We start from the raw sequence: 13,936 nt of genomic DNA on the forward strand, positions 1-13,936 counted from the left end.
TGTGCGCTTCCTTCCCCTCCCCCAAACAGATAATTTACACGCAAGCAAAATGTACAGAAAAAAAAAAAAACAGTGACAAAGGAGAAAGAAAACAAAAACAACAACCAAGAAGCAAACTAACAGAAAGCTTCTTGTTTCCATTTCTTGGAGTTCGTTTCGAGAAGCATCATTTCATATGATCAAATGCACATAGCTATTATTGAATCAGGAGTTTCTGTACGCCAGAGTGGTACTATGTCTTGCCTAAAATCTTGCCAGAGATACATGGGATAAGCTCCTCAGGATGTTGACAAGTCAATAGTAATTTGAGTTAATCCAAGGAGTTGAAACTTAGAAGCACATTCTCTGATTTCAGAGTAAACGTGCCCAGCAGAACAAATAGTTGAATAACCATCAGGAGGGTGAACGTCCCTTTAGAATGTAAACCAATTTGGACACTGTACTGTTGTCTGTCTCCCTCCACAAGAGGGCGCCGATATCCCTTGTTTATATTTTCTACCTGGAGGCAACAATTTTCAACCTGCTACAAATAAAACAGAAGAATGATCTATGTTTTTCCATTCACAGAGCTTTTTTTTTTTTAAAGTTTTTTTTCATATAGTTTTGACAGCTCTATTCCATCCCAAACAGTTATAGCTTCTTCCTTTGGGATTTGGAGAATACTCTGGAGCTATAGTTCTGCTAATAGCACCTTTTTATACCTGAGCTGTGTGTTTGGATTATCTGTAAAAAATATCTTCTTCATTAGTACTTATGAACAAGATCTGTCAGCAAAATAATCATCTCTGAAATATGCCTCTGCATATTTGAAAGAATATTTACATAACACAGAAAACAACTGGTTGATTCATTGAAAGCCGTGAAACAATTGAAGGATACATTTTCTTATTCCAGTTCTGTGGAGACATCTCCTGAAACAAGTTTGCACAGGAGCAACCCGGCAGCCAGAGGAAGCAAGGGGCTGTGTGTGTCAGAGGCAGGCCTGGGGTGAGTGTGTGGGTGCACGCGTGTATGGGGGAGGTATGTGCTCCACACCAGAGTGCGTGAAGAAGTCCAAACACCTGAAAAGCCATGGTTTCTAAACTTCGTATGAAGCTACCCCATAGGCAGAAAAAGAGCAAGGAAGCAGGGGTGAAGTTGTAAGTAGAGGACACATATTCAAGTGAAGTGCTAAGGCCTAGGGCTCTCTCTAATGCCTGAGGATTCTAATGAACATATGAAATGTGTAATATGTACATGAAATATGTACTGACCATAAAATGTGTATGTAAAGTATATACTAGATGTACAATGCATACATAAAATATGTACCATGTGTACAATACATATACGAAATACTATATGTACAAGGCAGCCATGAAATATAAAATGTACAATATGTTTAAGAAATATGTACTGTACATACCATACATACATGAAATATGATAATATGCAAAGTATCTCTGTGAGGCATGTACTATATATACATAAAATATGTACAACATGTACAATACATAGATGAAATATGTATTACATGTATAATATGTGCACGAAATATATACTATACACACAGCATGTACATGAAATATGCATAGTATGTACATGGCATACAATACACCCATGAAATGTGTACTATACATGCAACGTGTACACAAATGTGCAATATAATACATGCACATATATGTACAATGCATACAATATACATACTATATTGCATGTACTATGCATACAAGATGATAAAATATACAGAATACGTGAAAAATGTTTTTAGAGCACATTTGTGTGTGTGTGTGTGTGTGTGTGTGTGTGTGTGCGTGCATATGTATGTGTATGCTCGTTCAAGGCCTAGGAGTCTGGAGGATGCTGTCCTTGAGCTTTTGTGCTCTAGGCTGGCACTCTACCACTTGAGCCACTACTCCACGTCTGCTTTTTGGTGGTCAATTGGAGATAAGAATCTCATGGACCTGGGCTGGGATGTAGCTCAGTGGCAAAGCACTTGCCTAGCACGTGCAACGTCCTGGGTTCGAGCCCCAGTACCAAAAAAGAAAAGACAAAAAAAAAATACAGTTAAAAAAAAAGAATCTCATGGACTTCTCCTGCCCAGGACTCTTCTGGGAGATTTCCTTTCTTTTTTTTTTTTTAATTGTGAAAATACCGTGGAGAGGGGTTACAGTTATATGGGCAAGGTAATGAGTACATTTCTTATCAAGCATTGTTGCCTCCTCCTTTGTTTCCCCTTCCCATCCCTTGAGATTTCCTTTCTTCCCTCAACCTTTTTCCTTGCTTCTCCACACCTTTAACATTTTTGCTCCCAAATGAAATTGAGTTGTAGTAAGGTGGAGGGGGGGGAGCGGGGAGGGAGGAGGACTTTTGGGTTACGATTTCCATTCCACATAACTTTCTGCAAAAATTGGATATATTAACATTTCTTTTTTGTTTGCTTATTTTTAGTCTTTTCTATTTTGGTGTTTGGGATTGAATGCAGGATGCTGCACTTGCTAGACAAGCACTTTGCCACAGAGCTACATCCCAGCCCAATATTTCTTCATCTCACCTTGCTGCCAAAATCTCTTTCCTCACTGGAGGAACAAGAAGAGTTGGTTTAAAAAAAGACTAGCTTTTTGCACCACTCTATTAGGTTTAAGTATTTTTCTCTAAAATTGATCAGCGATAGAAAACCCCTTGAGCCTTTCCTGGGCTCCCAGGACTGTTTGTGTGGAGCCTGGTGTGAGATGATTTGAAGGTCAGGTTTATTTATTTCTGAAGCTGTAATCAACAGAGGTCATGAAGGAGGAACGGTGGCAGAACCCTGGAAGCTTCTAGTGTGCCCCCTGCTTGGCAGTTATCTGGGGTGGGGGGAGTAATTGGTGTTGAGAGGGTCAGAGCCCTAATGAGCTGCTTTTCCCCTAACTCTCAGCTCCTACTCTTCCACGTGAGTGAACCCGGCCCCTCCAGGGAATTTCAGGCCACCGCCTAATGTCGCTGCCCTGGCACTGATGGCAACAATTACAGAATGGCCTTTTCAGTAAGATCCGTGTGCATCAGCTAAAGACTAATCTTATTGAGCACCGCCAGGCCAGCACAATGTCCATTCATGAGCAACTCTCCAGCATGGTTGGCTGGCTGCAAGGGCCATTTCCCTTCCCAAGGAAGCCAAGAGATGCAGAGGGCTGCACGAACTTGCTCTAGTCTGCAGGGCCTCACAAAGGCAGCCCTTCTCTCATGGAGGAGATCCACTGGACAAACATGGATCAGAAAGCCCAGAGCAGCACCTTGTCCTGCCCCGCCTCTCACTTCGTCTGTCTACACTTACAAACCCTGGAGGCAGAAGTGGAAGGTTAAGATACAGAAGAGGGCTTTCCAGGGTTGAATTCGATGCAATGCTAGGAGCTAGGCGATGCCATTTTAGAAATAACTCTTGGAGGCTGGGCGCTGGTGGCTCACATCTGTGATCCTCATTACCTTTCAGGAGGGTGAAATCTTAGGATTGTGGTTCAAAGCCAGCCTGGGCAGAAAAGACCATGAGACTCTTACCTCCAGCTGGAAGTGGAGTTGTGGCTCAAGTGGTAGAATGCTAACCATGAGCAAAAAAGCTAAAGGACAGTGCCTAGGTCTTGAGTCCAAGCCTCAGGGCTTCTTGCCCCAATTCCCTCCCCATCCCCCGAAAAAAGTTTTGGAGTTGGGGAAATGTGACTCAATAGCTCTTGTCCAGAATGCTGAGGCCTTGGATTGCATCTGCAGCATTGCAGAAAGCACAAACAACAACAAATAAACATTAATCCTGACATAGGGATGGATAGGCCAATTGCTCTAATCTGATCATTACACATTGTATGCATGGATTGAAATGTCACTTTGTATTTCATAAACATGTGCAATCATTAAGTGCTAGTTGAAAGTTAAAAACAGCTGGGCATCAGTGGTTCACACCTAATTCTAGCAACTCAAGGGGCTGAGATCTGAAGAGCCAGCCCAGCAGGAGAATCCATGAAACTTTAATTCCCAATAAACTACAAAAAAAAAAAAAAAGGAAAAACAAAACAAAATGGGAGAGGGGAAGAGAAGGTGTCACTCAACTAGTAGAGCCCCTAGCCTTAGCATTTTGAGCAAAAAAAGCTCAGGTACATTACCCAGGCTTTGAGTTTAAGCCCCAGGACCACTGGTTCCAAAAATCAAACAAACAAAAATTAAAAACAAAGCTAGATGCCAGGGGTTCTCACCTTTCGTTCTAGCTACTCAGGAGGCTGAGATCTGAGGATTGCAGTTTGAAGCCATCCCAGAAAGACAAATTCAAGAAGTGCTCATCACTAATTAACCAACAAAAAGTCAGAGTGGAGGTGTTGCTCAAGTGGTAGAGCACCAGCCTTGAGCAGAACAAGTGAACAAATTAGTGAAATAAGAAACAGCAAGCAAGAGCACCTGTCCTTAAGTTCAAGCTCCAGAACAGTATTGTGTGCTTGCACACACACACATATACGCACACATAGAATATGTGTGGGAATTCAATTCCTCTAGTACTGGGAATTGAACCCAGGATTTCTTGTATGCTAGGCAAGTGTTCTACCACTGAGCCACATCTCCAGCCATATAATAGATATATGTATATATAATATATATTTAATATAAAATATGTAGTGCATAAATGTATAAATACACTATATAAGGAAACAATTTAAGACAACATGAATTCAAAGATAAGCTAAATCTTTTTAATTTTTTTTTACTATCATTTTTCTTCCTCTTGAGCATAAATGATTGACTCAAGTCTGGCTAGTTTTGCTTGAAAAAAAATGAGTAACTTTGGATTTATTTAGCTCTTTTGAATTTGTATTTATATATGATCACCCTTGATTCATCATCTTAGAAAAAGTGAGGATAAAGAATGGGAACAGGGGGCTGGGAAGGTGGCTCAGTGGTAGAGCGCTTGCCTTGCATGCATGAGGCCCTGGGTTCAATTCCTCAGCACCACATAAGCAAAAAGAAAAAAAAGCCAGAAGTGGTGCTGTGGCTCAAGTGTTAGAGCGCTAGCTTTGGGCTGAATTGCTGAGGAACAGTGCCCAGGCCTAGAGTTCAGGCCCCACAACTGGACCCCCCCCCCAAAAAAAAAAAAGAATGGGAACAGGTCAAAGGTCAAATACACTTAGTGTTCTTAGGATTATTATTATTATTATTATTATTGTGGTGCCATACTGGGGCTTGAACTCAGGGCCTGGGCATTGTCCTTTAGCTTTTTCACTCATGGAGATGTTCTATCACTTGAGCCACAGCTCTACTTTCTGTTCTTTGGTAGTTAATTGGAGATAAGAGTCTCACAGTCTCTTCTACCACACTGGATTTGAGCCCGGATCTTCAGAACTCAGCCTCTTGAGTAGCTAGGATTATAGTGTGAGCCACTGATTCTCCCTTGTTTTGCCTTGTGTTTCTCAGGCAACTAGGTTTATCACTGAGCCACTCTCCCAGTCCTCCTGTCCCAAGTTTTAAAGAGCTCTTGCTGTCATTTTTAGGGTTAAGTGGCTCAGCCAGAGCATGCAGACACAAAAATTGCTGTAAAATATAATTTCACAAGAAAATGATCCCTCATTTGGTTAAAATGAGGAGCCAGTGCTGAATTCAGCGCACAAATGACCAATTTAACATATATTATTTGTGCATGAAAATAATTGTAGGTGTGAAAAAGGAGACTGCGTTTACCAGCAGCTGGCTTTAGGTATGCTGGAGTAATAACGCCCCGTCAAGTTGAATCCTGTACCGCTGGTCCTCCGTTTGTCTTGAGTCATTTTAGTGTGTAGCTTTAAATACGAGGAGGTGCCAGGGTAAAGAGCAGCCGTTGGCTTGTTGGAGGGGAAAGGAAGGCACTCTTTGGCTTCTTTTACTCTTCTCATTGCAGAATTTGGAGATAGCCAGCAGCTCACCAACACCCATTTCTGGTTTGAAATATGAGTTGTGGTTTCCTGCTCATTAAACATTTGCTATATTTTTAAGACCCTTTGCCTGAGAGTTAGTAAAGTGCTTGTAAAATAATAGTTGTGTGTGTGTGTATGGAGTTTGAAAATTCTCCATGGAACTAATTTTTGTTGTTGTTAACTCTCTAAAAAGAACGGGGGGTTGCTTAAGAGGATATTGGCTACTTGGGTTGACTTTATTTTTTTTATTGTAAAAATAACCTACAGAGGGGTTACAATTACATGGGCAAGATAATGAGTACATTTCTTTTTTTTTTTGGGTCCGGTCGTGGGGCCTGAACTCTGGGCCTGGGTGCTGTCTCTCAGCTCTTCAGCTCAAGGCTAGCGCTCTACCACTTGAGCCACAGTGCCACTTCCAGCTTTTTTCTTTTTGCTAATGTGGTGCTGAGGAATCGAATCCAGGGCCTCATGCATGTAAGGCAAGCACTCTACCACTGAGCCACCTTCCCAGCCCCATGACTACATTTCTTATTGTTGCCTCCTTCTTTGTTTCCCCTTCCCATCGGCACCCCTCCAAAGTTGTAAAGGTCATTTTTCGACTTGTACATCTCATTGTTGTAATGGATCCACCTGTATTTGGGGTGACTTTAAATCGCAGGAGATGCCAGAAACCAGTCACCTTTGTGAGTGCTTTTTGGGATAGAAAGCCAATTTCCCCCTCCCCCTCCCCTCTGTATTTATACTGAAGCTTGAACTCAGAGCCTAGGCACTGTCTTTTAATTATTTTTACTAAGGCTGGTGCTCCAACACTTAAGTCACAGTTCCATTTCCAGCTTTTTAGTGTTTAATTGGAGATAGGAGCCTTATAGACTTTCCTGTTTGGGCTAGCTTGAACTGTGATCCTCAGATCACAGATCCTCCTGAGTAGCTGGGATCATAGGTGTGAGCCACTAGTGCCCTACAATTCCTTACTTTGAAACTGTAATCAATTTTTTTCTTTTCTTTTTTTGCCAGTCCTGGGGCTTGAACTCAGGGTCTGGGCTCTATCCCTGAGCTTCTCTGTACTTAAGGCTAGCGCTCTACTACTTGAGCCACAGCACCACTTCTGCCTTTTTCCTGAGTAGTTGGTTGGAGATAAGAGTCTCATGGACTTCTCTGCCTGGGCTGGCTTCAAATCATGATCTTCAGATCTCAGCCTCCTGAGTAGCTAGGATTACAGGCGTGAGTCACTGGTGCTGCCCAGCTGAGTTTTTTTTTTTTTTTTTTTGGAGAAATAGAAAATAATCCAAAAGACTTGGTAACTATTCTTATCCCACCTGACTCAACCAATAGAAGAGAACTTGATCCATTATCTAGTGATGGGTGATCCATTATCTAGTGATGGATGACCCATTGTTGAGTGATTGAGTGATCCATGTGAAGTGATGGGGGGGGGGCCGGGAGGTGTATGCGGTGGTTGGTTGGTCTCCAGAAATCCACAGGGGAGCTGGCAGGATGGTACCCCTCAGTGCCCTTCAAGCCACAGACATGACATGCCCATCAGAGAGACAAACAGCCAGCAGTTTCTATGTACCCATCAGGAGATAGGAAAAACAGAGTGCTTACGGTTTTTAAATTTAGTACATTTTTGCTGCTCAATAAATGTGTAATAGTAATAATCATCACATTTTTATTAGACATTGTACATTTATGAGCAAGCTTGGTGGTCTCTTTGGGCCTCTGCCAATGTCTAATGGAACCTTCCCAGTTGTTCAGATTCCTCCCTTTGGTTTCTCTCTCTCTCCCTCTCTCTTCTCTTATTCTCTCTTTTTCCTTATCTCTATCTTTTAATATGAATCTCTTAATACCCCTCTCTCAATCTCTTTCTTTCCCCCACTCCCCCCCAGGAACAATAGCAAGCCTACCTAGAATAAAGGAAAAGTAAAATAGAGGGAACTTTTATCCTGAGTCAATCTACCCCAGCTTTGCCAAGCCAAAGACATTCTAGAAATTACAGTACTTTTTTTTTTTTTTTAAGTAAGTTGAATGGAAAGATAATCACTCACAAAGCAAAATAAAAATGTGAGCATTAGACTTGAGTTCAAAAATTGGTTTCTGATCCAGGACTTCAGGTTCATTGATCTGTAACACCCAAATAGTATGCTTACGCCTCAATAATGGCAGAGCCAAGACTTGGCAGGAAGACACTGCATTGCTTCTTAGAAACCACAAATGAAACCCGGTTCCCTTACTGCCATATCATCAAATACTTATGAATAGAAAATGCCTTTAGTGATGGAGAAAAAGTTACCAAACAGCCTCACAAATTATTTTATAGGACTTGAAACTTCTCCCCTTGTATTTAAGCAGAGGGTTATATGGTACACACCTGATAATCAATACAATTGTGATTCATTTTTTGACATATAACTTTGCTAGTTACATTCGTTAGATTAGGAACATTGAAGGAAGTAAGGTAGGGACATTTGTTCATTCTGTTGACAAATCTTTTTGAATGCTTAAAATTTTTTTAATTCTTAAAATTATCTTTAAGTAGTTGTACAAAGGGGTTTCAGTATACCATGTTAGTTTATGTCAACTTCGCTTCTTGAGACTTGGACAGCTGGGTGCTGGTTTATGCCTATAATCCTAGGTCCTCAGGAGGCTGAGATCTGAAGACCAGGCTCAAAGCTATCCTAGGGAAATAAAAGTTTGTGACACTTTCTTTTTTTTTTTTTTTTTTTGGGTCCGGTCGTGGGACCTGAACTCTGGGCCTGGGTGCTGTCCCTCAGCTCTTCAGCTCAAGGCTAGTGCTCTACCACTTGAGCCACAGCGCCACTTCCGGCTTTTTTCTTTTTGCTTATGTGGTGCTGAGGAATTGAACCCAGGGCCTTGAGCATGCAAGGCAAGCGCTCTACCACTGAGCCACCTTCCTAGCCCCTAGAACACTAGTCTTGCGTGAAAAAGCTGAGCAAAAGCATAAGGCCCTGAGTTCCACCTTCACTATTTGTGTGCACACATGCATGTGTGTACACCAACAGACACACAAAGAGACAGACAGACACATACACACACACACACACACACACACACACACACACGACTTGGATGTACCAGTGATCAGGATAAAGATCCATCCTGGAAGAGCTGATGCTCGGCCATATTGGGAACATATCCTACTGAAGAGAAAGTTCTAGGAAACGGAAATGACAGTATAGAGTTGAAGAGGGAGGAAGATGAAGATGAGGAAATTGGGAGACTTGTGAAGATGTTCAGACTTTGAAAGAATTACTGTGACTTAGAATTACCATCTTGGGGACCATCTTCCCTTGAGGATAGTGCAAAACAAACCAAGCCAAATCCTAGGAAGAAAACCTAAATTAAAAAAAATATGTGGTGGGAAAGCCAAGACAGCTGCATTATAACATCACAATGAGACAAATTCACACAGCCTTCCTTGACACTGGCAAGGGTTAGCTTCTCTAGAGAAATGGAAACACAGGTGGAGCACTTCCTACCTGAAATTCTTTTCTTTTAAAAATTTTTTTTTTTTTTTTGGGTCAGGTCGTAGGGCCTGAACTCTGGGCCTGGGCGCTGTCCCTCAGCTCTTCAGCTCAAGGCGAGTGCTCTACCACTTGAGCCACAGTGCCACTTTCGGCTTTTTTCATTTTGCTTATGTGGTGCTGAGGAATCGAGCCCACGGCCTCAGGCATACAAGGGAAGCGCTGTACCACTGAGCCATCTTCCCAGCCCCCTACCTGAAATTCTTGGCACCAAAATGTTTGGGAGTTTTGAATCTTTGTATATATACGAGATATCTTGGGTGTGGGACACAAGTGTAAACATAAAACTTATTTTTGTTTTGCTTATGCCTTCTCCCAAAATAGCTTGAACATGTTCTAAGTGACTTTGTATATGAGAAAAGCATTTTGGGTTGTGGAATTTTTTTACTTGGTATATCACATTGGTGCTCAAAATGTTTTCAGAGTTTGGGGCATTTTGAATTTCAGATGTTTGGGTTAGGGATGCTCAATCCATATGTAAATACATATAAACACACATACATATGTGGATTTACTGTAATAAACCAGTTTAATGTGAGTGTGGAGGCTGAAAAGTCCCAAGATCTGCAGGTGACAAGCTGAAGACCAAAGAGAGTTTGAGTATGAAGGCCTGAGAATCAGCAGAACTGATTTTGCACTCAATTCTCAGGAAGAAGGACCAATGGCCAACTCAATTCAGGCAAGCAGGCAGTCAGGGAGAATTCTTTCCCAGCTTATTATGCTGTCTAGCCCTTCAACAGGTTGCATGAAGACCCCTACCATTGGAATCTCTGGGTGAATTGATCAGGACAGTGTATTTTTAAAGTGTCTTTAAAAAGTTCTTGAGCGGGGGGGGGGGGGTGGGGGGGGGGAGTGGGGTGGGGGGGTGGGGTGGGGGGTGGGGGGGTGGGGGTGGGGGGGGCACAGGAGGCTCCTGTTTGTAATCCTAGCTACTCAGGAGGATGTGATCTGAAGATTGCAGTTTGAATACAGCCCAGGCAGGAAAATCTGTAAGATTCTTATCTCCATTTAATCACCAAAAAGCCAGAAGAGGAGCTGTGGCTCAAGTGGTAGAGTGCTAGCCTTGAGCAGAAAAGCTCAAGGACAATGCCCAGGCTCTGAGTTCAAGCCCCAGTATTGGCATGCACGGCTCATGCACTCATGCGTGCATGTGTGTGTGAGTGTATGTGTGCACGCACACACACACACAGAGTTCTCAACAATTTTCATTGACACATAGCTGTACATGTTTATGGTGTACAGTGTGATAATTGAATCTGTGACTATCATATACTATATATCAGTAGGTATAGTTTGTTCCCATTTGTAGGAACAGCCTTATCCATATATGTCATAAACATGGACTTAGATGTCACTTCTGGCTTTCAGGTAGATAATTGGAGATAACAGTCTCATGGACTTTGCTGCTTAGGCTGGTTTCAAATTGTGTTCCTCAGATCTCAGCCTCCTAAGTAGCTAGGATATCAGGCATGAACCACTGTGTCCAGCTAGAATCTTTTTGTTTATTTGTTTGTTGTTTGTTTCTCTGCAGGAATGTAAGCTCCATGACAGCAAAGGGCCTTGGCAGGAAAAGCAAAGTTAAAATGAGTTAAGCTAGAATGACTAAAGGAGAGTGAAACAGAAATAACGAGGTAAATAAAGAAGTGAAGGTCACATCAGGAAGTTTGGCAACTTAACTGGCTTGGGAAGATAAAGTTAGAGTGGAAAATGGGGCTTTTTATTTTATTTTGTGCTAGGTCTGGAGCTTGAACTCAGGGCTTGGGAATCTTGGATTTTTCATTTAGCCCTGGCACTCAACCCTTCGGCCCTTATCTCCACTTCCAGCCTTTTGTTGGTTAATTGGAAATGTAAAGTCTTAAAAACTTTGCTCTCTAGGCTGGTTTCAAATCTCAATTTTCAGATTTCAGCTCCCTGAGTAGCTAGGATTATAGCTGTGAGCCACCAGTGCCTGAAGAGATGGGGGTCTTTTGAATCAGCAATGTGATATAAGTTGGAGACAATTAAAAATGAAGAACATAGTCCCAGGGATGCACCAGCCACATTGCATGATAGGAGAAATAGGAAGGTACAATGGGCAGGGAAAATTGTCAAAGGAGCGACATAGTAGCTGCATGTTGTGGAGTATCTCAAGGTTTGGTAAGTTGACATTTTCATATTTTCAGGGTTGAATCAATTGTGTGTGTGTGTGTGTGTGTGTGTGTGTGTGTGTGTATGTATGAGAGAGAGAGAGAGAGAGAGAGAGAGAGAGAAAGGTAGCTCACAATTTCTGCAGTTGCTCACAAGGGTTTTTGTCTCAGGCACCGTCCTTCCATGTCCTTCCAGGAGAAATATGTAATTATTTTGAAATTAATTTTAAAAACTAAGTTTCAGTGCTAATAGCTTTCTCCTGTAATCCTAGAAGGCTGAGATCTGAAGATCTCAGTTTGAAGTCAGCCAGGGCAGAAAGGTTCTGAGACTCTTATCTCCAATTAACCAGCAAGATGTCTTAAGTGGAGTTGTAGTTAGAGGGGGAGAGCACTAGCCTCCAGCAAAAAGCTAAGCAAGAATCCTTTCCTCCTTCCTTCCTTCCTTCCTTCCTTCCTTCCTTCCTTCCTTCCTTCCTTCCTTCCTTCCTTCCTTCCTTCCTTCTTTCCTTCCCTGGGACTTGAATTCAGGGCCTAGGCACTGTTTCTTAGATTTTTTTTTTTTGCTCAAGGCTGGAACTCTACCATTTGAGTTATACCTCCACCTCCCACTTTTTGGAAGTCAGTTGTAGATATGAGTCTCACAGATTTTCCTGTTTTAGCTGGCTTTGAACCTTAATCCTCAGATCTTAGTCTCCTGAGTATTTAGGATTACAGGTATGAACCATCAGCACAAGGGTCTTGCATATATTCCTAAAATAATTTACATGGGAATATAAAAGGGTTTTCTGTATGATACACATGATTTAATCTCATAATACACCAAATTTAATTCTTTCCCTAACAATAATCTTTGCATATTAGCCCATACAAATATCCAAAAATTCCTTATATTTTAACAAACTATATAAGTTCTGTTGTGTGAATTATAATTTACGCATTCAGTCATTCTTGGTAGTTATATATGAGTGTTTCAACCTTTTGGAATCAAACTTGCTATCTGAGAGTTTTACTCATTTGCTAGTGTTCAATTCACCTACGCCATACCTCTAACCCCTCTACTTTCTTTTTGCCCACATGATTTGTGTGTGTGTGCGCGTGTGCATGCGCGCGCTGGTTCTGGGGCTTGAACTCAGGGCCTGTGCACTGTCCCTGAGCTTCTGTGCTCAAGGCTAGCCCGGCAGTTTCCAGCCTTTTTGGGGGTAGTTATTTGGAGATAAGATTCTCATTGAGTTTTGTGCTCAAGCCACAGCTCCACAGCTTTCAGCCAGGTTTTGATAGCTAATTGGAGATAAGGGTCTCCTGGAGTTTCCTGCCCAGGCTAACTTAGAACAGTGATCCATTAGATCTCAGTCTTCTAAGTACTTAGGATTACAAGTATGGGCCACTGCTGCCTGGTGCCTGCATGGTTTTTGAAGAGAACTCTGATGTAATTGTCACCAATATTCTTCTATAGATGAGGTGCCCCCCCCTACTTTCTTTTTTTTATTGTGAAAATACTGTACAGAGGGGATACAATTACATGGGCAAGATAATGAGTACATTTCTTATCAAGCATTGTAACCTCCTCCTTTGTTTCCCTTTCCCATCCCTTCCCATCCTCCCCCACCCCCCAGCTAATCCTCCCCCCTACTTTCTTTTAAGATTGGTTTCATCCTTTTAAATTTTAAAACATTATTTTATTATTATTTTTTTCTCAGTACTGAGATTTAAATTCATTACTAGGCAAGAACATACTCCTAGTCCTTTTTGCATTGTTTTTTAAAAATTTTAAAATATTTATTATAAAGGTGATGTACAGAGGGATTATCATTTCATGAGCCAGGTAATGAGTATGTTTCTTTTTGGGAAGTGTCACCCCTTCCCTTGCTCTTTCCCAGGTTTTCCTTCCCATCCCACCAACAAGTTGTATAGTTCATTTTCAACATAGTACGATTGCTGCATTTGTTCATCGTTTGTCCCTCCATTTCTGGGCATTCCCTAACACTCCCCAAAACAAATAAATGAATATATAGAACAAAAAGAAAACAAAAACAGCAAGAAAGAAGAAGAGTCTTGTTTTCATTTCCTGGAGTTCATTTCGATAAATATTATTTTGTATGATCAGATGCACATAGGCATTGTGCCTTTCTGTTCCTCTCCTAATAGTATTCTGCTTTGGTCTCACTGTGTGTGAATGCCTCGAGACCTGTATAATTTATGATGTCTCAGTATTTTAGTTCTAGCTTCCATATATGAGGGAAAACCTGCCCTGCTTATCTCTCTGACTGTGCATTAATTTTGTTTTTAGAGAACATCTTTGGTCCCAGTGGAAGACTGTAATGTCCTTCTTCTACTTTCCTAGGAGTTTGAATTACAGAAGTGTACCACCATGCCCCTCTGTTTGGCT

Source organism: Dipodomys spectabilis, unplaced genomic scaffold, assembly GCF_019054845.1.
Source record: "Dipodomys spectabilis isolate Male_0828 unplaced genomic scaffold, ASM1905484v1 ptg000095l, whole genome shotgun sequence".
NCBI lineage: Eukaryota > Metazoa > Chordata > Mammalia > Rodentia > Heteromyidae > Dipodomys > Dipodomys spectabilis.